The following is a 26,300-nucleotide window of genomic DNA, read 5'->3' as shown; positions in this document are numbered from 1 at the left end:
TAATGAAGATGTGACTTGAGTGTCAGTTTCTCCCAATTTCAACACTTAGTTCTTGTCCAGATCAATTAGTTACAGCTATTGTTGACTTACTATGCCCTTCACTACTCGAACTATACTCACCACTCTTTGTAGCCAGCTCTTTTTCCTGGCCTGTACCTCCTGACAATTCTAGTGTCTCTGGATATTATTATGGTATTGTCTTTTATTTTTCTTATATCCCACAAATGAATGAAATTATCTATGTCTATTCCTTTATATCTGGCTCATTTAACTTAGCATAATAATTCCCAAGTTTATAAAATTATAAGTTAATTTTATGACTTTATTTTTCTTAACTGCTGCATAGCATTCCATTGTGTGGATTTAACACAGTTTCGCTAACCACTAATCTGTTGTCAGGCATCTGGGTTATTCTGGCTATTGTAAATAATACTGAATTGAATATAGGGGTGAAGAAGGCATTTTTTAAATTTTTATTGTGACTGAAGTGCATTACACAGATTTATGGTACATAGTGACAATGAAAATGGCATTCCCACCACCAATGTTATCTTCCCTCCACTACTGTTCCCAGAGTGTCTCCCATAACTCCTTTCTTTACACGCACACCCAACCCCCAGAATACTAGTGTAACTGGTCTCCACTTTACAGCTTGTTGTAGATTGTGTATCTATTCTGATGTCATTGACTTTGGGTTGGTGTTTTAGTCTGGTCATTTTTTATTTAAACTACATGTTCATATGACTGGTCCTGGTATCATCCATTTCCCCCCTCAATTTATGAGGCTGAATGATTCAAGTTATGCTATTCTGTTGGAGATAAAAAGGTTAAGGAAAAGAGAAGAAAAATTTGGTATCAACTACTAAAAAAAAATCACCAAATAATATCCACAAGAGTGAAAATGATAGAAAAAAGTGGAAGAAAAAAGAGAAAAAAATAATATCAAAAACAAAGAAACAAAAAAAAAATTAAAAAATAAAAAGGAATGCTGGAGTGGCAGGGTTTGGTGTTACCCCACTCTTATTTATTTATTTATTTATTTTTGCATAGGAACAGTAAGTATTAGGGAAGGAAGGAAATTCCCGTGGCCTAAGAGAGTTAGGGTTTCTCCACTCTTGAAGCATATTGTCATGGGAATAACCACTGGCTCCATACCTTCTCATTGCCATATCCCAAGGTTATTTTTTGTGGTATCAGGAAACTTTTCTCTTGGTTGTGGATGAGAAAATCAAACCACTGTAGCTAGCAATCTTGGTATTTGCACAGATCCTAAAACAAGGCCTAGGATAGAGTCTTTAAGGTTCTAGAGGTTCTGTTCCATCATTGTTGGTGTGTTCAGTCTTCTGTATCATGTACTCCATGTTTTTGCTCGTTCCCTAAGCCAAAGTCTAGGAAATTATGTTTCCAAAGGTTCTGCTCAATCTCTGTTGTCAAAATTGGGCCTCTGTACTAAGAAATCTTGATTTTTGTAAGAGCCCTGGGCTATAGCCTAGGGTAGGGTTTTTCCTAATGGTCTCAAGGTAAGTTCTGCCCATTCACAGTTGTCAAAGTCAGTTTTCTGTAGTAAGTGCTCTTACTTTTCATAGTTCAAAGGACAATACATGTTCTGATTTCCACTTAGTGTTAGATGATGTGATAGGACCTCCTGGTCTTAGGTCAAGTTGTCATTTCCTCACTGTCCTCGTTGTCATATTAACACTGTCACAAGTATATCTCCCAATGGAGCTTAGTTCCTGGTGTTGTTGCAAGAAGTTGTTAAAGTTCTATGTCTGGGATCTGGGATTTGAGAATGAACTGAAACTGTCAATCTCGTGGGGACTGAGTTGTATCCACATGACATATGTCCAGGATGGGAGGGTACCCTTGTATACAAAGCGTGAGTTCTTATCCTTAGAGGATAAGATCTTGTGTCTGTGTCTATTATTTCCCCTTATTTACTGTGCCTATACAAAAACGTATGGTGTCCTTTTGTATTGCTGGTGCTACGCTGGGTAAGGATGACAGGATACACACACATTGTCTGTGGTGTGGTCTGAGCTTTTATTCCAGGCAAGATATTTTCTTGGTTTTTGTACCAAGCAGCACCAAAACTGATGAGGATAGAGAAAATATGTATACATAAAAAATTGAACAAATATATAAAACTGAGATAAAAAAGTAAATTGAGAAAAATTGAAAAAAAAGAAAAAAAGGAAAAAAGGTATTTGAAGAAAGAAAATGATGGAGGAGGCTATCTGTATGTTTAGGAATACATATCTTAGGATGCATTATTATAAAGGTATTAATCTTATGTAAGCAACATATGCCTCCCAATGAGGTCTTCTGATATATTCTTGTGGGGAGTGAAAGCCAAGGCACTTTTGTGTATCACAGACTTTGGTCTAGAGCAGGGGTCTCAAACTCAAGGCCCATGGGCCATTTACAGCCCTCCGTACAACATTTTGTGCCCCTGCTCTAGAAGAATCTTTTTTGTTTTGTTTTGTTTTGTTTTGTTTTAGTTGTTTGGGTCACACCCCCAATGTTCAAGGCTTACTACTGACTTTGCACTTAAGGATCACCCCAACTTTGCCTCCTGTGGCCCCCAGGTAAATTGAGTTTGAGACCCCTGGTCTAGAGTTTAAGATATGATTTGCAGCATTTCAGAGTCCTGTAGTTTCCTTGAGCTGGGGTTTTGGTGAAGCTGATTCCAGTATCATGCAACAGTCCACAATTTGATGGGGGTGAGAGGTGTCACAAACTTGAGACAGCAGGCGTGTTGGTTGTGGTTTCTTGCTGAAACACAAGATGGGGGATCGAGAGGGTATCTTTCATTGAGGAGCTGGATGGTTATCTGTTGGGGAAGGAGGTCAGTCTTGGTGCCTAAGGAGTTAAGAATTGGGGATAAAGAGGGTTAAATAAGGGGGAGATAACAAATCCGGGTTGGGATATGGGGGAGTAGAAGGGTTTCTGGGTGTGGAAGAGCAATATATAAGAGGGGCTATATACATTGTATAGATGAATTATTTAAGAATTAAGATTGGCAGTCAGAGAGGATCACTGTATAAAAAGTAACGTTCACATAGACACTAATTTCAGAGATCTATTCAGAGTGCTATCCTTCATATATAGGGATTCCATTTCCTTTCCTATAGTCAAGAATTAGAATATTTTTGGATGACATTAGAAAGGGTATTTGTTGCACAGGCACATTTGCGTGCTTTTGAAAATGGTTATCAGTAAGAAAAGACACTCCTGCAGGGTGTCTGCTATGGATAAGGAAATTTTCCTTTGGCTAGCTGTCCTGGTATGTGGGGTCTCTGAGCCCAGCTCTCACCTCTGCAGTTTGTGAATGCATAGGGGAGGAGTTTTCCTCCACTCCATCCCCCAGGGGAAAAGGGCATTTGTGTGTGTGTGTGTGTGTGTGTGAGTGTGTGTGTGTGTGTGTGTGTGTGTGTGTTCCTGGAGTATATCCCTAGCAGTGGATAGATATGTTGAATCAAATGGAAGATTAACTTTCAGCTTTTGAGGAATGTCAATATTGTTACACAAAAGGATTTGAATAGTTTGCATTCCCAACAGAAGTGAATGAGAATAATCTTCTCCTTGCATCATGCCAGCACTGGTACTTTGAGATGCATGTTCTTCTCTGTGATAAGAGATAATTTTCTATCATTGTGTTAACTTGCATCTCCCTGATTAGTAAAGGGGAAGAATTTTTTCATGTACCTTTTGGCCACCTGTATTTCTTCTTTGAGGAAGTCTGTTCATTTCTTCTCACCATTTTTTGATGGAGTTACATTTTTTCTTCTAGAGTTGAATCACTGCTTTGTATATCTTATATATTAACCGTTTATCTGATGTGTACTGGTTGAATAATTTCTTCCATTCCATGATTATGCATTGTATCTTAGTCACTATTTCCTGGTGAAGTTCAGAAGATTCTTTGTTTATATTAGCTTCCACTTGCTTGGACAGTGGTATTTTATTCTTGAAGGTGCTTTTAATTTTAATGTCATGGAGTGTTTTGCCCATTTTCCTACATGCATATTATGATTACAGATCTGATATTAAATTTTTTAACCCATTTTGATTTGACCTTTGTACATGGTATTAAGGAGAGGTATGACTTCTTTCTTATCATAAAATTGACCAGTTTTCCCAGCGCCACCTGTTGAAAAGGATCTATTTATTTCATTTAATATTTCTTGCTCCTTAATCAAAAATTGTGGGTCCAATTTTGGTTATTCAAGTCTATTTCATTGATTAGAGAGTTGTTTTTATTCCAATACCTTGCTATTTTAATAACAACTGCTTTAAAGTACCCCAAAAATTTTTGCCAAGAATTAGTTTAGCTATTCATGCACATTTATTTATCCATATGCATTTCAGAAGCTTTTTATCCAATTATTCAAAAACTGTCATGAAAATTTTAGATATTATATAATTATGTACAACGCACTGGGAAGTATTGACCTATTAATGATAATAATCTTCCCAATCCATGAACAGGGTATAAATCTCCATTTCTTTGTGTCTTCTTTTATTTCTTCAAGTAGTGTTTTGTAATTTCATTTATAAAACTCTTCCACCTCTTTAGTTAAGTTGACTCCGAGGCACTTAATTTTTTGAGGCACATTTGTGAATGGGATCATTTTTCAATATATTTTTCTTCTCTTTCATTACTTGTATATAGGAAAACCATAAATTTTTGCATATTAGCTTTGTAACTTGCCACTTTAGTATAAAAGAATTTTTTCTAGAAGCTTTTAACAGAGTATTTAGAATTTTCTCAATACACTATTATGTCTTCTGCAAACAGGAGCTTCATTTCTTCCTTTCCTATCTGGATGCCTTTGATGTCTTTTTCTTGCCTAATTGCTACAGCAAGTACTTCTAGTACTATATTAACATATGTGGTGATAGGGACACCATATAGATCTTGTGATAGATCTTGTGCCAGATCATAGTGGAAAGGGTTTTAGTTTTTAGTTTTAGTTTTATAATATATGCAATGGGCTTGCGATAAATGGTTTTGACAATATTGAGGAAAGTTCTTTCAATTTTCATCCTACTGATTTTACATCATAAATGGGTGTTGGATCTTGTCAAATGCTTTCTCAGAATCTATTGATATGATCCAATGTTTTCATTTTCTTTTACTGATATAGTAGATTATATTGATTTACTTGTGAATGTTAAACAATTCTTGCATCTCAGGAATAAATTTGCTTGGTCATGATGTATAAGCTTCTAGAGAGCTTGTTTGAAGGTTCTAGCAGGGGAGCGCAGCTACTCGTAAACCCTTGACCAAAGAACGGTCTGTCTCTATTCAGGGAAGGCCGTCCTCTTCAACAGAGCTTGCAGCTCTGGGGAGACGTACATGGAGCAGTGAGGGAGGAAGGGGATACCGGCTTAGCCAGCCAGATCAGCGCAATCAACTCTGGCGATCAATGGGGTGACAGATGTAGCAGACAGATCGCCCTCACATCCACGTATAAGCTTCTTGATTTGATGTCAGATTCTGTTTCTTATTATTTTGTTGAGGATCTTTGCATATATATTTTATAAGGATATGGGTCTATAATTAATTTTATGTGATCTTTGCATATGATATCCAGGTGATGTTGGCTTCATAGATAAGATTTGAGAGTGTTTCTTTTTTTCGAATTCACAGAAGATCTTGAAGAGGACTAGCAGTAGATCATCTTTATGGGATTGAAATACTTCACTAATAAACCCTTCTAGACCCTGACTTTTGGTGTTGGAAGCCTTTTAATTACACTTTAAATTTCCACAATAGTGAAAAATTGTTCACCTATCCATATTACCTTTTTATTTTTAATCTTGGAAGGTTGTCAAGTCCAAAAATTTATCCATTACTTTCAAGTTTTCTTGTGTGGAGGCATAAAAATTATCAAAGTAATCTCTGATTATACTATGAATTTCTGTACTATCTGTAATGACATCCCCTTTTCTAATTCTGCTTATTATGTTTTTTTTTCTCTCCCTCTCTTTGTGAGTCTTGCTAATGCTTTATCAATTTTATTTTTCAAAGAACCAACTCTTGCTTTCATTGATATTTAGGATTTTGGGAGGGGTTTCCAGTTAATTAATTTATGCACTAATTTTTATTATTTCCTTCTGTCTGCCTACCTTGGCTCATATTATTGCTCATTTTTAAATTTCTTGGGCTGTGATTTTAATACTATTCAGTTATTTATATAGGCTTCTTTTCCTGATAAATGTGTATAAAGCTATATAAATTTTCTTCTTAGTACTGTTTTTCCTATGTCCCACAGATTCCAATAATTAATGTATTCATTCTCATTTGTTTCCAGGAATCATCTGATTTCTATTTTGTCTCTGACTTTATTTCTAATAGTGAGCTGTTTAATTTCCAGGTTTTAAATTTATCTCTCCATGTCTGCTTCTTGTTTTATTAGGGGCACATAATTCTTGAAGATAACTTTAGATACAGTGACAGAAAATTTTTTGCCTATAATTTCCTCTCTGCAGCTTATGTAGTTAGCCTAATATTAATATAATTAATCTATTATATTGGAATTTTGTTCCTGGCATTAGAAAGATTTCTTTTTGAGTGGTTCCTGACTGTGAGAAACTGTGAATATTGCCTGTGAGTGCTTTTCTACTGTCTCCTGAACTTCTCAGGAGTGGGCTAAAAAGGGCCCAGCAAAATCGCTCTCCCAGAGGCTCCAGAAGAGCTCGGGTGATCCACTTCACATCGCAGCCATGTGCTCTTTCTAATGAAAGAACACCACTGCAACAAGAAGAAAAAAATCACACAGGAACTGTGCTGGATTACTGCAGCCCAACATTTCTCTGGGCTGCATGCTCGGGCCTAAAATTTGATCCTGTGTGAGGCTTCATCTATGGAGGGCTCTCCCTTTCTTGGAAGCAAGTCGACTCACCCAGACAGGGTGGAACCAGAGGAGCGTGGAGGCGCACATCATTTAGCCAATGAATACCACCACAACATTTAGAAAAACCCACAATAGAAGTGTGACAATGGGGAAACAATGCAGACCAGAATCAGACATAGAGAGTGAAGATGGCAACTCTGATGACTGGAAAACGGCCAACCAACTAGTCAGTCTCTCAGATAAGGAGTTTAGAGAAGAAATATGGAAGATACTCACAGAACTCAAAGAAACCATGGATCAAGTTGAACAAAACACTAATAAGAACCAAGAAAATATGAAGAGAGAAATCAGAAAACTCCAAGGTCAAAATAACAGGTCTGAAAAACTCAGTAAACGAATGGAATGACAAAATGGATAAGCTCTCCAATAGGAAACAAATGCTGAGGATAGAATTAGTGCTCTGGAAGATGAGATATGTAACAACTCCATACAGCGGGAGAGATTGGAAAAAAACCTTAAAGTGGGCCCGGAGAGATATCACAGCAGCGTTTGCCTTGCAAGAGCCAATCCAGGACCTAAGGTGGTTGGTTCAAATCCCGGTGTCCCATATGGTCCCCGTTGCCTGCCAGGAGCTATTTCTGAGCAGAGAGCCAGGAGTAACTCCTGAGCACCGCTGGGTGTGGCCCAAAAACAAAAACAAAAAACAAAACAAAAAAAAAACAAACAAAACAACCTTAAAGCAAATGAAAAGACAATGGAAAAATTAGTCAAAGAATGTGAACAGATGAAAATAGAAGTCTATGATAAGCTCAACAGAAACAATTTAAGAATTATTGGAGTCCCAGAGACCCAGGAAGAAAATCTCCAGGAAGAATCAATGGTCAAGAACATCATTAAAGAAAAACTTTCAGAGCTAAAGAATGTGTGCAATCAAATCCTGCATGCCAGAAGAGTACCAACTAAAAGAGACCCCATAAAAATACACAAAGACACATCCTAGTCACAATGACAAATCCCACAGATAGAGACAGAATTCTGAAAGCGGCAAGATCAAAAAGAGAAATTACATTCAAGAAAACATATTTGAGATTTACAGCAGATCTGTCACCAGAAACACTCAAGGCCAGCAAGCAGTGGGGGACATAGTGACAAAACTCAATGAAATAAATGCTTAGCCTAGAATACTGCACCCTGCCAAACTCTCTTTCAGGTAAAGGAAGAATACATGGCTTCACAAATGAACAATAGCTCGGAAACTTTACAGACTCAAAACCAGTCTTAAGAGAAAAATTGGAAGATCTACTTTAAGACAAGACTGACCAAAAGACACAGCAAACTTCGATATAAAGATGGCACTAAATCCCAGGACAAATCTTTCTCAATGTCAATGGAATAAATTCACCCGTTAAGAGAGACAGAGTGGCTAAATGGATCAAAAAACTCAATCCAACCTTCTGCTGCCTATAAGAAACGCGCTTGAATAGTCAGAACAAACATATACTCAAAGTAAAAGGCTGGAGGAAAATTATTCAAGCAAACAAAACCCATAAAAATGGTGGAGTGGTCATACTAATATCAGATGATGCAAACTTTATACTCAGGAAAGTTGTAAGGGACAAAGATGGACATTTTGTATTAATAAAGGGATATATACATCAGGAAGAAATCACTCTCCTAAACATATATGCACCGAATGAAGGGCCAGCAAAATATTTAATACAATTGTTGACAAATCTGAAAAATAATATCAATAACAACACCTGACAATGCCTGAACACGGCATTGTCAACACTTGATAGATCAACCAAACTGAAACTCAACAAGAATATACTAAACCTGAGAAGAGAAATAGAAGAAAGAGGCCTAGTAGATATCTATAGGACACTTCATCCCCAGAGACCTGGATACACATTTTTCTCCAATGTACATGGGACATTCTCCAATACAGACTACATGCTGGCACATAAAACATACCTCCATAAAATCAAAAGGTTAGAGACTTTGTTTCCTGTGCGGCTTGGGGGAGATTTTGTTCCCTTGGGCGGCCTGGGGGAGACTTTGTTTCCTGTGCGGCTTGGGTGAGATTTTGTTCCCTTGTGTGGCCTGGGGGAGACTTTGTTTCCTTGTGCGGCTTGGATGAGATTTTGTTCCCTTGTGCGGCTCGGGGGAGACTTTGTTTCCTGTGCGGCTTGGGTGAGATTTTGTTCCCTTGTGTGGCCTGGGGGAGACTTTGTTTCCTGTGCAGCTTGGGTGAGATTTTGTTCCCTTGTGCGGCTTGGGGGAGACTTTGTTTCCTGTGCGGCTTGGGTGAGATTTTGTTCCCTTGTGCGGTCTGGGGGAGACTTTGTTTCCTTGTGCAACTTGGATGAGATTTTGTTCCCTTGTGCAGCTTGGGGGAGACTTTATTTCCTGTGCGGCTTGGGTGAGATTTTGTTCCCTTGTGCGGCCTGGGGGAGACTTTGTTTCCTGTGCGGCTTGGGTCAGATTTTGTTCCCTTGTGCGGCCTGGAGGAGACTTTGTTTCCTGTGCGGCTTGGGGGAGATTTTGTTCCCTTGTGCGGCCTGGGGGAGACTTTGTTTCCTGTGCAGCTTGGGTGAGATTTTGTTCCCTTGTGTGGCCTGGGGGAGACTTTGTTTCCTTGTGCGGCTTCGATGAGATTTTGTTCCCTTGTGCGGCTTGGGGGAGACTTTGTTTCTTGTGCGGCTTGGGTGAGATTTTGTTCCCTTGGGCGACTTGGGTGAGACTTTGTTTCCGTGTGCAGCGTCAGGACCAGCTTCCCCCCCACCCAGTGATTCCCTTCCCCCGGGTGGGCGCCTGGAAAGGCAAGTTGAGCAACCCGAATAGTCGGGGGAGATAGGGCCAGCCATCTGGACTCTCAGGTGACCTAGAGTAGACCACCCCCTTGGGCCCTGGAGTGGCGCAGGGACTCCCCAAGGGCGAGGGCAGAGCCTCAAGGGTTGGACTAAGGGAACTCTTTCAAGGAAGGCTTGGAGGGGGCGGAGCTCCATTGACTCCCAGAGAAAGGAAGGGGCATTGAGAGCTAGGCTCAACAGCGCCAGCAACCATTGTGGCCAGGAGTAAAACTGCACCACTGACAGAAATAAGGAGTAGAAAAGCTATAATACCCACTGCAGGAAGGCTGAACTCTAGGTAGCAAAGGGGAGGAGAAAGAGCTAGGTTCAACAAGCCCACCCAACAGCACACTCTAGAAACACCTTCAGGAAGGGGACCAAAGCAGGCAGAAATCAGAACCCACAGCACTCCAAAACACACCATTAAATACAAAGAATTATGCGTAAATCAAGGAGATCCCTAATAACTGGAGACAACATGACAAACCCTATCAAGTTTCCAAGTCCACCAAAACGCACAGATCCATGGGAAGAAGACCTAAAAGCGGTCATGAGAAAGGAAATGCAAGAATTACTAAAAGGATTGAAAGAAACCCTAGCAACCGAGTATAAGAAATCCATGGATGAACGAATTAGCCAAATTAAAGAAGAAATGTCAAAGGACATGAGAGATTCCATACAAAATGAAGTGAAGGACTTAAAAGACAAAGTAACAAGCCTTACGAGCAGAAAAATAGAGTTGGAGAAGCACATCGAAGAACTCGAAGGAAAACTACAATCAAAAAAAGATCAAGAAACCAACAAAGAAATAAAAGGCAAATCACTGGAAGGAAAAATCCAATATCTAATGAACAAAGACAAAAGAAACAATCTAAGAATTGTGGGTATACCAGAAGGGGAGGAAATAGGGAAGAGGGAAGAACAGGTAGTAAGGGAGATAATAACAGAGAACTTCCCCACACTCTGGAAAGACACTTCAGGACAAATCCAGGAAGTCAAGAGAGTCCCTAATAAAATAGACCCTAATAAACTTACACCAAGACACATAATAATCCAAATGGCAAAAAACAAAGAGAAAGAGGAACTCCTGAAAGCAATAAGGAAGAAAAAAAACCTCAAGTACAAAGGAAAGGACATAAGAATCAAAGCGGATCTCCCATTTAAAATAATTCAAGCAAGAAGACAGTGGAATGACATATTTATACGACTGAATGAAAGAAATTTCCAACCCAGGGTCCAATACCCAGCAAAACTATCATTCACATGGGAGGGCAGACTAAAAACATTCTCAAACATGAACGAACTTGAACTATTTGTGCAAACTAAGCCGATCCTAAGCGACTTACTCAGAGATGAATTACACAATCCAACCCCCCCGATTGTAACAACAACCACTCCACACAATACAACTGCACAACAGTCCTCTCTACCAATAATTTCCCTAAATGTGAATGGACTAAACTCTCCAATTAAAAGACACATAGTAGAGAACTGGGTTAGGAAAAATAAACTGGACTTCTGCTGTCTGCAAGAAACACACCTACAGTTACAGGATAAGCACAGGCTTAGAATAAAAGAATGGAAAGTAATTATTCAGGCCAATGGAAAACAAAAAAGAGCAGGGACAGCCATTCTTATATCAGAGCAAATTGTATTCAACCTCAAGAAAGTGATCAGAGACAAAGAGGGTCACTACTTACTGATCAGGGGAACATTAGATCAAGAAACACTAACCCTGGTCAATATCTATGCACCTAATGTAGAGTCAGCAAAATATGTGAGGCAACTACTGGCAAACCTGGAGAAACACATGAAGGGAAATGTGATAATAGTAGGGGACCTCAATACTCCAGTATCACCACTGGACAGATCCACCAAACAGAAAAATAGCAAAGAAATAAGAGCTCTAAATGAAAAATTAGAAGATTTAGGGCTAATAGATTTATATAGAGCCCTCCATCCCCAGAAAGCAGAATACACATTCTTCTCAAACCCACATGGAACCTTCTCCAGAATAGACCATGTATTAGGATACAAAGCCAACCTATATAAGACCACAAAGGTAAGGATCATAAGAAGTACCCTTTCAGATCACTATGCAACAGAGGTTAAAATTGATGTCAAGAAGAAGCAATGGAGAAAAACTAGTACCTGGAGATTAAACAACATGCTGCTCAACAACAGCTGGATCAAAAAACAACTCAAGGAAGAAATAAAAAGATTCCTTGAGACAAATGACAATGAAGAGACAACATGTCAAAATTTATGGGACACAGCAAAAGCAGTAATTAGGGGCAAACTCAATGCAATACAGGCCTATGTCAAGAAACAGGAAAATAACAAAACCAACAGTTTGAAAGATCACCTCAAAGAATTGAAACAACAGCAACAGAGAAATACAACCACAACCAGAAGGCAAGAAATAATAAAAACCAGAGCAGAAATAAACAACATCGAAACCAAGAAAACAATACAAAAAATCAATGAGACCAGGAGTTGGTTTTTCGAAAAAATAAACAAGATAGACAAACCATTGGCAAAACTCACCAAAAAAAAGAGGGAAAACACCCAAATCAGTAGGATCACAAATGAAAGGGGAGAGATTACAACAGAATCCCAAGAAATACAACATATCATGAGATCATACTATGAACAACTATAGTCAACTAGGCTAGATAACCCAGTAGAAATCGACAGATTTTTAGACAAACACCCTCTTCCAAGACTGTAAAAGGAAGATCTAGAAAGCCTAAACAGACCAATCACCTCAGAGAAAATTGAAGATGTAATTAAAAAACTCCCTAAGAACAAAAGCCCAGGCCCAGATGGATTTACAGGGGAATTCTATCAAACATTTCAAGAAGACTTACTACCACTTTTCCATAGGCTTTTCCAAACCATAGAAAAAACAGGAATCCTCCCAAACTCCTTTTATGAGGCTAATATCACACTCATTCCCAAAGAAGGCAAAGACACCACCAAAAAAGAAAACTACAGACCAATCTCACTAATGAACATAGATGCAAAGATACTTAACAAAATCTTAGCAAACCGAATCCAACACTTCATCAAAAAGATCATACATCACGACCAAGTGGGATTCATACCAGGAATGCAAGGTTGGTTCAACATATGCAAATCAATTTGATACATCACATCAACAACATGAAAGACAAAACCACATGATCATATCAATCGATGCAGAGAAGGTGTTTGACAAAATCCAACATCCTTTCATGTTAAAGACACTCAGCAAAATAGTGTTAGAAGGAACTTTCCTCAAGATAGTTACAGCTATATATGAAAAGCCTACAGCCAACATTATACTTAATGGCAAGAAACTAGAAGCATTCCCACTAAGGTCAGAAACTAGACAAGGCTGTCCACTCTCTCCACTCTTATTCAATATAACCTTAGAAGTTCTAGAAAATAGCAATCCGACAAGAGAAGGGAATCAAAGGAATTCAAATAGGGAAAGAGGAACACAAGCTATCTCTATTTGCCGACGATATGATAATATACATCAAAAACCCTAAAGAGTCCACAGTAAAACTCCTAGAAACAATCAGCCAGTACAGCAATGTGGCTGGATACAAAGTCAATACACAAAAGACAGTAGCGTTTCTATATACAAAAAATGAAGTTGAGGAGAGAGAGATTAAAAATACAATTCCATTTAAGATAGTATCAAAAAATATCAGGTATCTAGGAATCAACCTTACAAGAGAAGTGAAAGACCTATACCAGGGAAACTTCAAAACACTCCAGAAAGAAATTGAAGACGATCTAAAGAAATGGAAGAACATCCAATACTCATGGATAGGTAGATTTAACATAATCAAAATGACTATCCTACCCAAACTCCTATATAGATTTAATGCAATCCCTATCCAAATCCAGACACAATTCTTTAAAGAATTAGAACAATCATTCACAAAATTCATCTGGAACCACAAAAGACCCAGGATAGCCAAACACATACTGAAAAACAAGAAGCTGGGTGGAATATCCTTAACTAACTTGAAACTATACTATAAAGCCATAGTAATCAAAACAGCATGGTACTGGAACAGAGACAGGACCTCAGACCAGTGGGTCAGGACAAAATGCCCAGACATAAACCCCCAGATATACAGCCAACTAATATTTGATAAAAGAGGCAAGAATCTGAAATGGAACAAAGAAAGCCTATTCAACAAATGGTGTTGGCACAACTGGAAAACAATATGTACGAAAGTGAAAATCAACCCATACCTCACTCCTTATACAAAAGTCAACTCAAAATGGATCAAAGACCTTGAAATCAGACCCGAATCTATAAAGTTTGTCGAGAATAAAATAGGGAGAACACTCGAAGACCTATATATCAAAAAAGGTCTTTGAGAATGGAGCACCAATGGCAAGAACCTTAGCAGCAAACATAAACAAATGGGACTACATCAAACTAACAAGCTTCTGCATGGAGAAAGAAACCTTACTTAATGCAAGAAGACAGTTAACAGAATGGGAAAAAATCTTTTCACTAGACATATCAGATAAAGGGCTGATATCTAGAACTTACAAAGTACTCAGAAAACTGAGCCCCTCAAAACCAAATAAAGCCATAAAAAATGGGGAGAAGAAAGGAATAGACACTTCTCTGAGGAAGACAGAAGAATGGCTAACAAACACATGAAAACATGCTCACCTTCACTCATCATCAGAGAGATCCAAATCAAGACAACAATGAGATACCACCTTACACCAGTGAGGATGGCTCACATCAAAAATACTGAGAGCAATCTTTGTTGGCGTGGATGCGGTATGAAGGGAACTCTCATCCACTGCTGGTGGGAATGGCCCCTAGTTCAACATCTATGGAGAACAGTCTGGAGAGTACTCAAAGAACTCAGAATTGAGCTCCCTTTTGACCCAGCAATTGCACTCCTAGGTATATACCCCCAAGTTGGAAGAACATTCATTCCAAAATACGTGTGCACCCCACTATTTATCGCAGCACTCAGTATAATAGCCAAATCTTGGAACCAACCGCGATGTCCAACAACAGATGAATGGATCATTAAGATGTGGTATTTATACACAATGGAATATTATATGGCAGTCAGAAATGATATAATCACAGATTTTGCAGCAACGTGGATGGACTTAGATCATGTTATGTTAAACGAAATAAGTCAGAAGACTAAAGATAAACACAGAATGGTAGCACTATTCTGAAGCACATAGAACATATATCTCAATCACAACTAATACTTAACAATCAAATAACAGGGTCTAACAGGGTAGAAACTCCAATCACTGTAATAGTCAACATATACCTGGGAACAGTGCCCAAAACACATGAAAAAGGAACAACACAAACTCTCAACTACACATTATACCACAAAGAAAACAGCAAAACCAGAACAGCAGCATAGAGAGAACAGGTAAGTAATCAAACTTCTACAATAATGGCCCATAATAATCCTGTAGAGATCGTATACAGGAACACAGGTAAAGAATACCATGGCAAACCACTGACTCCAATGGAAACATCCCATAAAACTACGTATTAATGCCTCTATCTTACTATATTTAAAATAACCTCTCAGCTTTTCTGTCCACAGGCATTCTTGGATACAAAGGGCGGAAAAGCTAAGATGGCAGCTCGGGATACCACACGAGATACCATACCCAGTTTGCACTACGAGATGGCCCCGAGAAAACTCTTTAACATACACTTTATCTCTAGGTTTACCTTCTTTTAGGGTTTTAGCACATGACCAGTCAGACCACCGAAGCAGTAACAGCGACGCACAGACCCAAACTACATGCTCTATTCACTGAACACATTCAAGCAAACTAGCATTCCCTTGCTATTCTCTCCTCTCTTCTCACCACTTCCTTGGTTATTTTTTTCTTTTCTATTCTTTTCTTTACTTTCTATCTTTTCTCTTCTCCCTTCCTTTCTAATGTATTTTTCTCTTTTCTCCCTCCCTACCCCTTCCATATACCTTACCCTTTCCCCTCTCTGGAAATCCAACTATCCCTCCACCCCTCAATCCCATCCAGACCTCCCTCTATATTAAAAAACTTCACCCTCAGTCCTTAATCTATTAGGCAACAAGATCGACCTCCTACCCCAACAAACCAGTACCCAGAACCCAAGAGAAGGGACACCCAGTCAAACCCACACCTCGTCCCGGGCAAGAAAAGACAGCCAACTCCCCTGCGGACTCATGCTGCGAGGCCCTCCCTACCAACTCCCCCTAACGTGGACCGTTTCTTGAAACCGGACCTAGGTCCAAAAGTATCCCCAATGTAAGAACTCTTCCAAGACCTCCCTGCTGCAAATTTTTACCAACCCGAAGAAGGTCAGGGGGTGTGATAGGAAGATGCCTGGGAACCCACACATCACAAGAAAAACCCAAAAGACAATGGGAAAAACTGTACTTCCAACATAGGCATAAGACCTGTAATACACCACCTCGTTACCTGCTCTCCCCCAAGTGTAAGGTAGTCTTTTGCACCACTTTGGTCCTTTAAAAACTTCGCTAACTCATTTTTGTTCTTTTTTTTTCTCCTTAAATTTATTTATTTATTTTTTTAAATGTTGGTCCTATATATACATTTGCGAGCACATACATTTTTATTTATTTTATTTTGTTTTATTTTATTATTTTTTATCATTTTTGGGTATGTGACCTGTGTCTGTTATCCCCTCTGTCCACCCCCAACTACACCGACAATACAATGTAGCTCCACTTCCCCCTGCAAAGACACACTAAATAAAGGGGAAATCTTACATATAAAAAAAGAGCTCTTATCTACTAGAGATAGGAACTCATAGTTGTTTACAATACAGGGATATCTTCTACCTTGAAAATATGTCATGTGGAATCAACTTAGACCTCAGATGATTAGATACCATTCATCCAGCCTTGAACCCTTGATCCCCGACATAGAAACGGCACAGCTCTTCACAACAGCTGCAGGAAACAAACTCCATCCGGGACAGCCTTAATACTGCGGGGTCAACAACAACATGATATCCTGACAACGAGGAAAAATGTGAACAACTTGACCTTAGAGCAGATTAGCCTACCTTACCAGCTAACGACAAGACAAAACCAGAAGACTCGGCACCCTTTGGTAGGTACAAAAGCCAAGATCGTGACTTACAGATGACTGGCTACTAGAACCACGATCAGACAGTATACATCTTGGGACCAATAAAAAAGCCCTAGTTTAGGGTTTGAACTATGACTTGCACAATAAGCATGATCCCCAGTCCCAAAGGTCTGACAGAGACAACTGCAACAGAATGGGGCTTCTGGAAGCACAAAGAAAGACGCTATCCTAGGTGCCATCCTAGGTTCACTGCAAAGACCAAGGTCACCAACCACAGAAGATGGATTAAAATGACACTGAGGTAACAGAACCTCTAGAACCACAAAGACTGACTTCATCATAAGTCCCACCTCAGGATCTGTGCAGATACTGAGACCTCTAAACACAGAGCTCTGAGTGTATCACCCTGAACAGAACAGAAGTCTTCCACACACCAAAAAAAACACCACCGGGAGAATAAATGATCCTGAGCAAAGTCTAGAGCTGATCCCATGACAGTATACTCCAAGGACGGAGAAACCCCATATTTCTTAGGCCAAGTGAATTCCTTTTCGAATGACCCCAATATTTACTGTGCCAGGGCAGGAGGGGAAAAAACAAAAATACAAAAAGCACAAAACCTTGGTTATTTTATATATATGTATATGTATATGTATATATATACATATACATATATATTTTTTTACCTTCATTTATTATTGTTATTATTATTTTTATTTACCTATCTATTTTGGTCGATTTCTCTGTTTGGGTGTGATTATTGAAATCGTTGTCCCCAATTATACTTATTTTTTTCTCCTCTTTTCTTTCGTTATGTGCTATGCCATGTTTCTTATTTCAAGACCATGGCGTGTTTTTGGTTTGTTTGTTTGTTTGTTTTGTTTTTTTGTTGTTGTTGTTGTTTTTTTGCTTTGTTTTTCGTCTGTTTTTTGTGGTGCTTATCGATATAGCTGGAGTCCTCACTGGATAATTGACACTTCTTTTGGTACTGGTGGAGTGTTTCACCTTCTTTCTCTCCTTCATCTCCCAAATCGATGATGAGAGCCTCTAGAAGGATTCCACCCATTTTTGGAGTATTAGACTCTTACCCCAGTTTATTTATCTTCTCTTTTTCAGGCAAAACCACGCAACTTGAACTAGCTAGTCCTGCCTACAGTTAGAGGGGGAGATAAGGGAGGCATCAAGACCAAACAGGTGCAAGACTACTAAGTAGTGGGTTGGATACAGAGGGGACCACATATTCTAGCCGCCCTGGGGGTGAGGGAGGAGGAAATGGGAGGTAGGACAAAAACGGAGGGGTAGGGAGGACAATTTGGTGATGGGAATCCCCCCTGATTTTATGTAAATATGTACCTAAAATGTTATTGTCAACAATATGTAAGACACTATGATCAAAATAAAAATTATATTTAAAAAAAATCAAAAGGTTAGAAATTTTGCAGGCTACCTTCGCTGAACAAAAGGCTCTAAAATTATATGTGAATTCTAAAGAGACAAAGAAAAAAACTTTAACAACTGGAAGTTAAAAAGCCTAATACTGAATAACCAGTGGATGCGAGATGAAATCAGAGGAAATCAAAACTATCCAGGAAACAAATGATAATAAAGACACAAACTATCAGAACTTATGGGCCACAACAATAGCAGTACTGAGAGGAAAATTTATAGCTTTGCAAACACACATCAGGAAGAAAGAAGGAGCCTACCTGAATAGCTTAATGACACAGCTCAGAGAAATAGAAAGTGCTTGATAAAAAGAAACCAAAAATAGGGAGACAGAAGGAAAGAAAGTTGAGAGCAGATATCAACGAAGTGGAAACCCAAAAAACAATCCAAAAGATCAACGAAAGCAGAAGTTGGTTCTTCGAAAAAATAAAGAGGATTGACAGACCATTAGCAAAACTAACAAAGAAAGAGAGAAAGAAAAAACTTGATAACTCGTATTAGAAATGAAAAAGGGGAGATCACTACCGATATTGCAGAAATTCAAAGAGTAATCAGAAACTACTGTGAGAAACTCTATGCCAATAAAAATGAGAACTTGGAAGAAATGGATAAATTCTTGGACTCATAACCTCCCACAGTTGAATAAGGACGATGTAGCATATCTAAACAACCCCATAACTATTGATGAAATTAAAATGGTAATCAAATGTCTGCCCCCAAAAAAGCCCAGGCCCAGATGAATTCACCAATGAATTCTTTCAAACCTTCCAAAAGGAACTACTACCAATCCTGGCAAGACTCTTTCATGAAATCAAAAAAATGGGAACACTTCCAAATAGCTTTTATGATTACCTTGATCCCCAAACCAGACAGAGATACTACCAAGAAAGAAAATTATAGACCAACATCGTTGATGAACACATATCCAAAGTTCCTCAACAAAATCCTGGCAAGAAAAATAAAAATCACATAATCATATCAATAGACACAGAGAAGCATTTGATAAGGTCCAACACCCATTCTTGATCAAAACTCTCAGCAAGATGGGAATGAAAGGAACCTTTCTCAATATAGTTAAAGTCATCTACCACAAGCTAGTGGCAAATATTATCCTCAATGTAGAAAAACTAAAAGCCTTCCCTCTTAATTCTGGCACAAGGCAAGACTATCCTCTCTCACCACTCCTATTCAACATAGCACTGGCAGTCCTTGCTATAGCTATCAGGCAAGAAAAAGATATCAAGTGAATCAAGATAAAAACGGAAGAAGTCAAGGTCTCACGGCTTGCAGATGACATGATACTCTACTTAGAAAATCCTAAACACTCTACCAAAAAGCTTCTAGAACAACAGACTCATATAGCATGGTGTCAGGCTACAAAATTAACACACAAAAATCAATGGCCTTTTTATACACCAATAATAATATGGAAGAAATGGACATTAATCCCATTCACGTTAGTGCGACACAAACTCAAATATCTTGTAGTCAACTTGACTAAAGATTTGAAGGACCTATACAAAGAAAACTATAAAATTCTGCTCCAAGAAATAAAAGAGGACACACAGAAATGGAAACACATACCCTGCTCATGGATTGGCAGGATTAACATCATTAAAATGGCAATACTCCCCAAAGCATTGTACAGATTTAATGCGATCCCTCTAAAATACCCATGACATTCTTTAAAGAAGTGGATCAGGCACTTTTGAAATTCATTTGGAACAATAAACATCCTCGAATAGCCAAAGCAATTATTGGGAAAAAGAATAAGGGAGGCATTACTTTCCCCAACTTTAAACTGTATTACAAAGTTATTGTTATCAAAATAGCTGATAAAGGAATAAAGACAGACACTCAGATCAGTGGAATAGACTTGAGTACTCAGAGAATGTTGTCCAGTCATAAAATCATCGTATCTTTGATAAAGGAGGAAAAAAATCCAAAGTGGAGCAAAGAAAACCTCTCCAACAAATGGTGTTGGCACAACTGGCTAGTCACTTGCAAATAAGCGAACTTAGAGCCCCAGCTAACATCATGTATAAAGGTAAAATCCAAATGCATTAAGGACCTCAATATCAGACCTGAAACCATAAGGTATATAGAACAACATGCAGGTAAAACACTTCAGGACATTGAGACTGAAGGCATCTTCAAAGAGGAAACTGGCCTCTCCAAGCATGTGAAAGTAGAGATTAACAGATGGGAATACATTAAGCTGAGAAGCTTCTACATCTCAAAGGAAATAGTGCCCAGGTTACAAGAGCCACCCACTGATTGGGAGAAACTATTCACCCAATACCCATCAGATAAGGGGCTAATATCCAAAATATACAGGGCACTGACAGAACTTTACAAGAAAAAAAAAAGACATCCAACCCCATCAAAAAATGGGGAGAAGAAATGGACAGGCACTTTGATAAAGAAGAAATACAAATGGCCAAAAGGCACATGAAAAAATGCTCCACATCACTAATTATCAGGGAGATGCAAACCAAAACAACTATGAGGTACCACCTCATACCACAGAGATTGGTGCACATCACAAAGAATGAAAACAAGCAGTGTTGCAGGGGATGTAGTGAGACAGGAACTCTTATCCACTGCTGGTGGGAATGCCGACTAGTTCAACCTTTCTGGAGAGCGATATGGAGATTCCTCCAAAAACTTGAAATTGAGCTCCCATACATCCAGCTATACAACTACTAGGAATATACTTTAGGAAAACAAAAATACAATACAAAAATCCCTTCCTTACACCTATATTTATTGCAGCACTATTTACCATAGAAAGACTCTGGAAACAACCAAGATGCCCTTCAACAGATGAATGGCTAATGAAACTCTGGTACATATACACAATGGAATATTATGCAGCTGTCAGGAGAGATGAAGTCATAAAATTTTCCTATACATAGATTTACATGGAATCTATTATGCTGAGTGATATAAGTCACACATAGAGAGAGAAAGATGCAGAATGGTCTCACTCGTCTATGGGTTTTAAGAAAAAATGAAAGACATTTATCAACAATTTTCAGAGACTAAAGAGAGGTGGGCTGGACTTTACAGCCCATCTCATGAAGCTCACCACAAAGAGTGATGAGTTTAGTTAGGGAAATAACTAAATTGTGAACTATCCTAACAATGAGAATATATGAAGGAAACAGAAAGCCTGTCTAGAGTACTGGTGGGGGTGGGTAGGGGAGGAAGAATATTTGGGACATTGGTGATAGGAATGTTACACTGGTGATGGGGGGGTGCCATCTTATATGACTGAAACCCAACCACAATCATGCTTGTAACCAAATGTTTAAATAAAAGTATTAAAAAATAAAGATTTCTTATTTTTTAATTTTTATTATCTCTAAACACCATGATTACAAATATGATTATATTCATGTAAAGAACACCCCCCTTCACCAATGCAACATTCCCACCACCAATGCCCCAAATCTCCCTCCTCTTCACCCCACCCACACCTGTACTCGAGAGAGGCTCACTAGAAAGATTTGTAAGTCCACTTGTTTTTCATAATACTTCTTAAAGAGGCTTTCCTTGCCTTCTTTATATTTTCACAAGTAATCCATTCACCAAACATTAAATGATTACATAACTGGTCTGTCTCAAATATTCAACTCCATTAGATTGATCAAATTGTTTTTTATTCCTATTCCATGCTGTTTAATCTTATGTCTTCTTTGTACAACTTTGAAATTGGGGAAAGTAATGATTTAAAACGTCTTTTCCCCCCCAAAAATTGTTTAAGTTATTCAGTCTTGTGTGGGTGTGTGGTACATTCCTTAAGAAACAGGACTGTTTTATCTACTTCTTTGAAAAATATCATGGGTATCTTCATAGCAATTGTTCTGAATCTGTTCAATGAATGAAGAGTTTTCTATTATGATAATATTTATGTTGTCAATCAATGAGAGGTAGAATGTTTTGTTTCCTCATATCTTTTTATTTCTTTTTGTTTGTTTTTTGTTTTTGTTTTTCGGCCACACCCGGCAGTGCTCAGGGGTTACTCCTGGCTATCTGCTCAGAAATAGCTCCTGGCAGGCCCAAGGGACCATATGGGGTGCCGGGATTCAAACCAACCACTTTAGGTCCTGGATCGACTGCTTGCAAGGCAAACGCCACTGTGCTATCTCTCTGGCCCCATCTTTTTATTTCTTGAAGCAATGTTTCATAGTTTTCTTTGTTCTTTGTTTTATTATTATTATTAATTAGGCATGATTGACAAAATTATTAATAGTTAAGTTTTAGACTTAACTTAATGTTTTATCACCAATCTGACAAGTGTCAATCTCCATTACCAATGTTTCCAGAGTTTATTCCATACCTATTCCCAGCACTAGCCTGTCATTATACACTTTCGTTTGCTTGTTTTGTTTTTGGGTCACACCCAGCAGCACTCAGGGGTTACTCCTGGCTCTATGTTCAGAATTCGCTCCTGGCAGGCTCAGGGGGCCACATGAGATTTGAACCACCGTCCTTCTGTGTGCAAGGCAAATGCCCTACTTCCATGCTATTTCTCCAGCCTCAATAATAGAATCTTTTGAAGATAGCTTCCTAAAGTTTGATTCTCATAATTTCATATATGTTGACTCTGTGCTCTGAACATTCAGTTCTTTTCTGCCATAATATCAAAAATATACCTGAGTCTCCTTGAACCTTGTCCACTATTTTCACAACTGTCTTTCTCCTCCTATTCTATTTATTCCTTCTCATTTTTATCCTGTGGTCAAAAGTGTTATAGACAACTCCCATTAAAACACAGTATTCCCCAATGCAGAGATTCTTAATACCACATATAAGTCATAGCATGCTGTATTTATCTTTCTTCATCTCTATTAACCTCATTTAACCTGATATCTTGCAGTTCCATGTTGATTCCAATTCTAATGAGTGCTACAATAAACAGTGTTTTGCAGAATGTGTCTTTTTGAATGAATGCTTTTTTTCTTCCCAGGGCTAGATAAACCAAAGTACAAATGAAGTTAGGTAATGGACATCTCTAAGTTTTTTTTTTTCAGTGTGATTTTGGCTATCTAATTGTCTACTGTGATTCCCACAAACTTTATAAAATCTTAAAAGAACATTGCTTTATTCTAGAGACAAGGAGAGGAGGGCTGGAAGGTCCAGCTCATGATATGAAGCTCACCACAAAGAGCGGAGAGTGCAGTTAGAGAAATAACTACACTGATGACAACTATCATAACAATGTGAATGAAAGAGGGAAGTAGAAAGCCTGCCTCAAATACAGAAGGGTGGGATGGGGAGGAGGGAGATTTGGGACACTGGTGATGAGAATGTTGCACTGGTGAAGGTAGGTATACTTTATATGACTGAAAACCAACTACAATCGTATTTGTAACAAGGTATTTAAATGAAGATATTAAAAATAAAAAAGAGTAAATGAAAAAACAACTATAAACAAAAATATTAGACCTTAATAAATAGTGTATTGATCTATATAATTTAGGTAATATATTCATTTTTATATTATTTTTTCCAATCCAGAAACATGGGACGTTTTTCTATTTATTTAGTTTTTCAATTTCTTTAGTAAGCATCTTGAAGTTTTCAGAGTAAAGTCTCTGACTTCTTTTACTAAGTTGATTTCTACGTGCCTACTGGTTTTTGACACTATTTTAAATGGTATATAATTTTTTATCTCTCTCTCTCCTCTAACACATTATGTTTATGAAGAAAAACTGAATTTTGTGTATTCACTTTGTAGCCAGACATTCTGAATTATTGTTTTATTGCTCCTAGGAGCTTTATGGACACTTTAGGTATTCAATATATTTCCTCATTCTATCTCTAAATATAGATAGTTTGACTTCCTCTTTTCTATTTTGGAACCCTTTTAATTCTTTCTCTTGCCTGTAGGACTTATAATATGACTAAGAGTAATGACATGAACATCCTTCACTTGTGGTTGATTTCTGAGGTTAATTTTTTCTTTGTTCATCATTAAAAATACCATCTATAAACTTTTTATAGACAGTGATTACAGTCTTGAGAAATGATCCTTCTACTCCTACTTCCAGATGATTTTAACCAAAAATAATTGTAGGATTTAATCAAAAGCTTCCTTTGCATTGATTGATATTATATATTCATCTTTCCTTTTACTGATGTAGTATATGATGTTAATTAATTTGCATATATTGAACCATCCTTGCATTCCTAGGATAAAATGCATTTAATCATGATACTTTTAAATTTGCTGTTGGATTTGATTTACTAAGGCTTTATTCAGAATTTCTGCATCTATGTTTACATGCTAGATTGTTCTGTAATTTTCTCTTTTTGTAGTATCTTTGTCAGCTTTGGAACATATTATCTTGTTAGTTCAATTGTAGGTATTAGGGAGATTTTTGGTTTCTTCAATTATTTGAAAAAGTTTAAGGATCAATAGCAGTACATTTCTGAATGTTAGATAAAACTCACCCATCCATCTGGGCCTGAATGTTTATTCTTGGAAAGATTCTTAGTTACTGTTTCATTTTCCTTCCTTGTGATTGGCCTGTTCATGCTATCAACTTCCATTTTATTGTTTTGGGAGAATATGTTTCTAGAAATATACCTATTTACTTTCTTAACAGAATAAAATTCATAGTAAACTCTCATGGTGTCTTGGACTTCTGGAAGTTCTATTGTAATTTCTCCTCTTTTATTTCTTTTGCTTTCTTTTACTTTTTAGGCCACATCACGTTACTCAGGGGTTATTTCCTGGCTTTGTACTCAGGAATCACTACTTTTTGGCTCAGGGACTATATGGAAGTCTGTGATCTAATCTAAATCAATCATGCACATGGCAATTGCCCTACTCATTGTACCATTGCTCTGGTCCTTGTCTTTTATTTCTAATCCAATTTATTTGAGCACTTTCTTTTTTCCCTTGTGTCTTTTCAAAGGCTTGTCTATCTTTAAGTTGTGTATCATGTTTTAAATATAAATGAATGTTATTTGAAGTTTTTTTAATTATTATTATTATTACTACTAATACTAATACTATATCTAACCATTGTCTTCAGGTTCACAGGGTATCATTTAAGAAATTTGCTCTAAAACTTAATGCTACTCCTTTGTAAGTAACTTTCCTCTTTGAACTTGCTGTGTGCAGTATTCTATCTCTATGGTTTTCATCATTTTTATCAGAAGTATTTTGTCTTGGAGTATTTGTATTTGGTTCATTTTTGGTTTGCACACTCATGTCTCCAGGTTGTTCATACACAATTCTTGGATTCTTGAATTCTCCAATTCTTGGAACTTTTCAGGCATGATGTATTTCCTATTTCTTTATTGTGGTTGTGTTCCTAGTCCGTGGAGACTCCCCAATGATCATGTTGTTCCTCTTGAATTCATCCTCAAAGTTCTGTCATCTGTTCACTTAATTTGACTCCTTTTTCATCTCTGCTGTTGTCTAAATGTTTACTGCACTTCACTTTCAAACTTACTGATTCTGTCCTTAGGAGCTGTTACTGTGTGGCTAAAGCCTTCTAGTAGATTTTCATTTAATCTATCAGTTTTTTACTCCTGACATGCCTGTTTTCTGTTTTAATATTTTCTTTTGTTTTGTTAATCAGCAGTTCATGGTACCTTTGAGCTTATCAAACATTCTAAGCATTTCATATGAAGCCCTTTTTTAAGAGATTATAGCTGTCCGTTACTGATTGATTCAAGATTACAGGATTGACTCAAGGTTACAATCTTTACTCACTACCCATGGTGGGTTTCTTTACTTTTTCACCATGGTTTTTTGTTGTCTGTGGGGTGCAACTTTTCCACTTTATTTTTGGTGGTCCCCTCATGATTAGAACACCTCTGAGAAAGATTAACTAAGGGTGGAGGATACCTTTCAGTTGCATTAGTGACCACTGCTTCCGAAGTGCAGAGCTATTTTCTGATGTCTGGTTAGTACTTGGGGCTAGAGCTCAAAAAACTCTCCCATGAAGAGGTGGCCTGGGAATGCACCTGGTGACCATTTTGAGTACCATGGCCCTGATTTTTGACATCC

General features: G+C 37.9%; 1 protein-coding gene across 9 annotated transcripts in view; it reads right to left on the bottom strand.

The window, feature by feature from the left end:
- The window catches only part of ARHGAP44 (Rho GTPase activating protein 44), a 242,618-nt gene that overhangs the window by 164,772 nt on the left and 51,546 nt on the right, over window positions 1–26,300 (bottom strand). The gene's annotated exons all lie outside the window — the stretch shown is intronic.

This window comes from Suncus etruscus, chromosome 7 (genome assembly GCF_024139225.1).
Source record: "Suncus etruscus isolate mSunEtr1 chromosome 7, mSunEtr1.pri.cur, whole genome shotgun sequence".
NCBI lineage: Eukaryota > Metazoa > Chordata > Mammalia > Eulipotyphla > Soricidae > Suncus > Suncus etruscus.
This window is presented reverse-complemented; position numbering and strand designations above follow the sequence as displayed.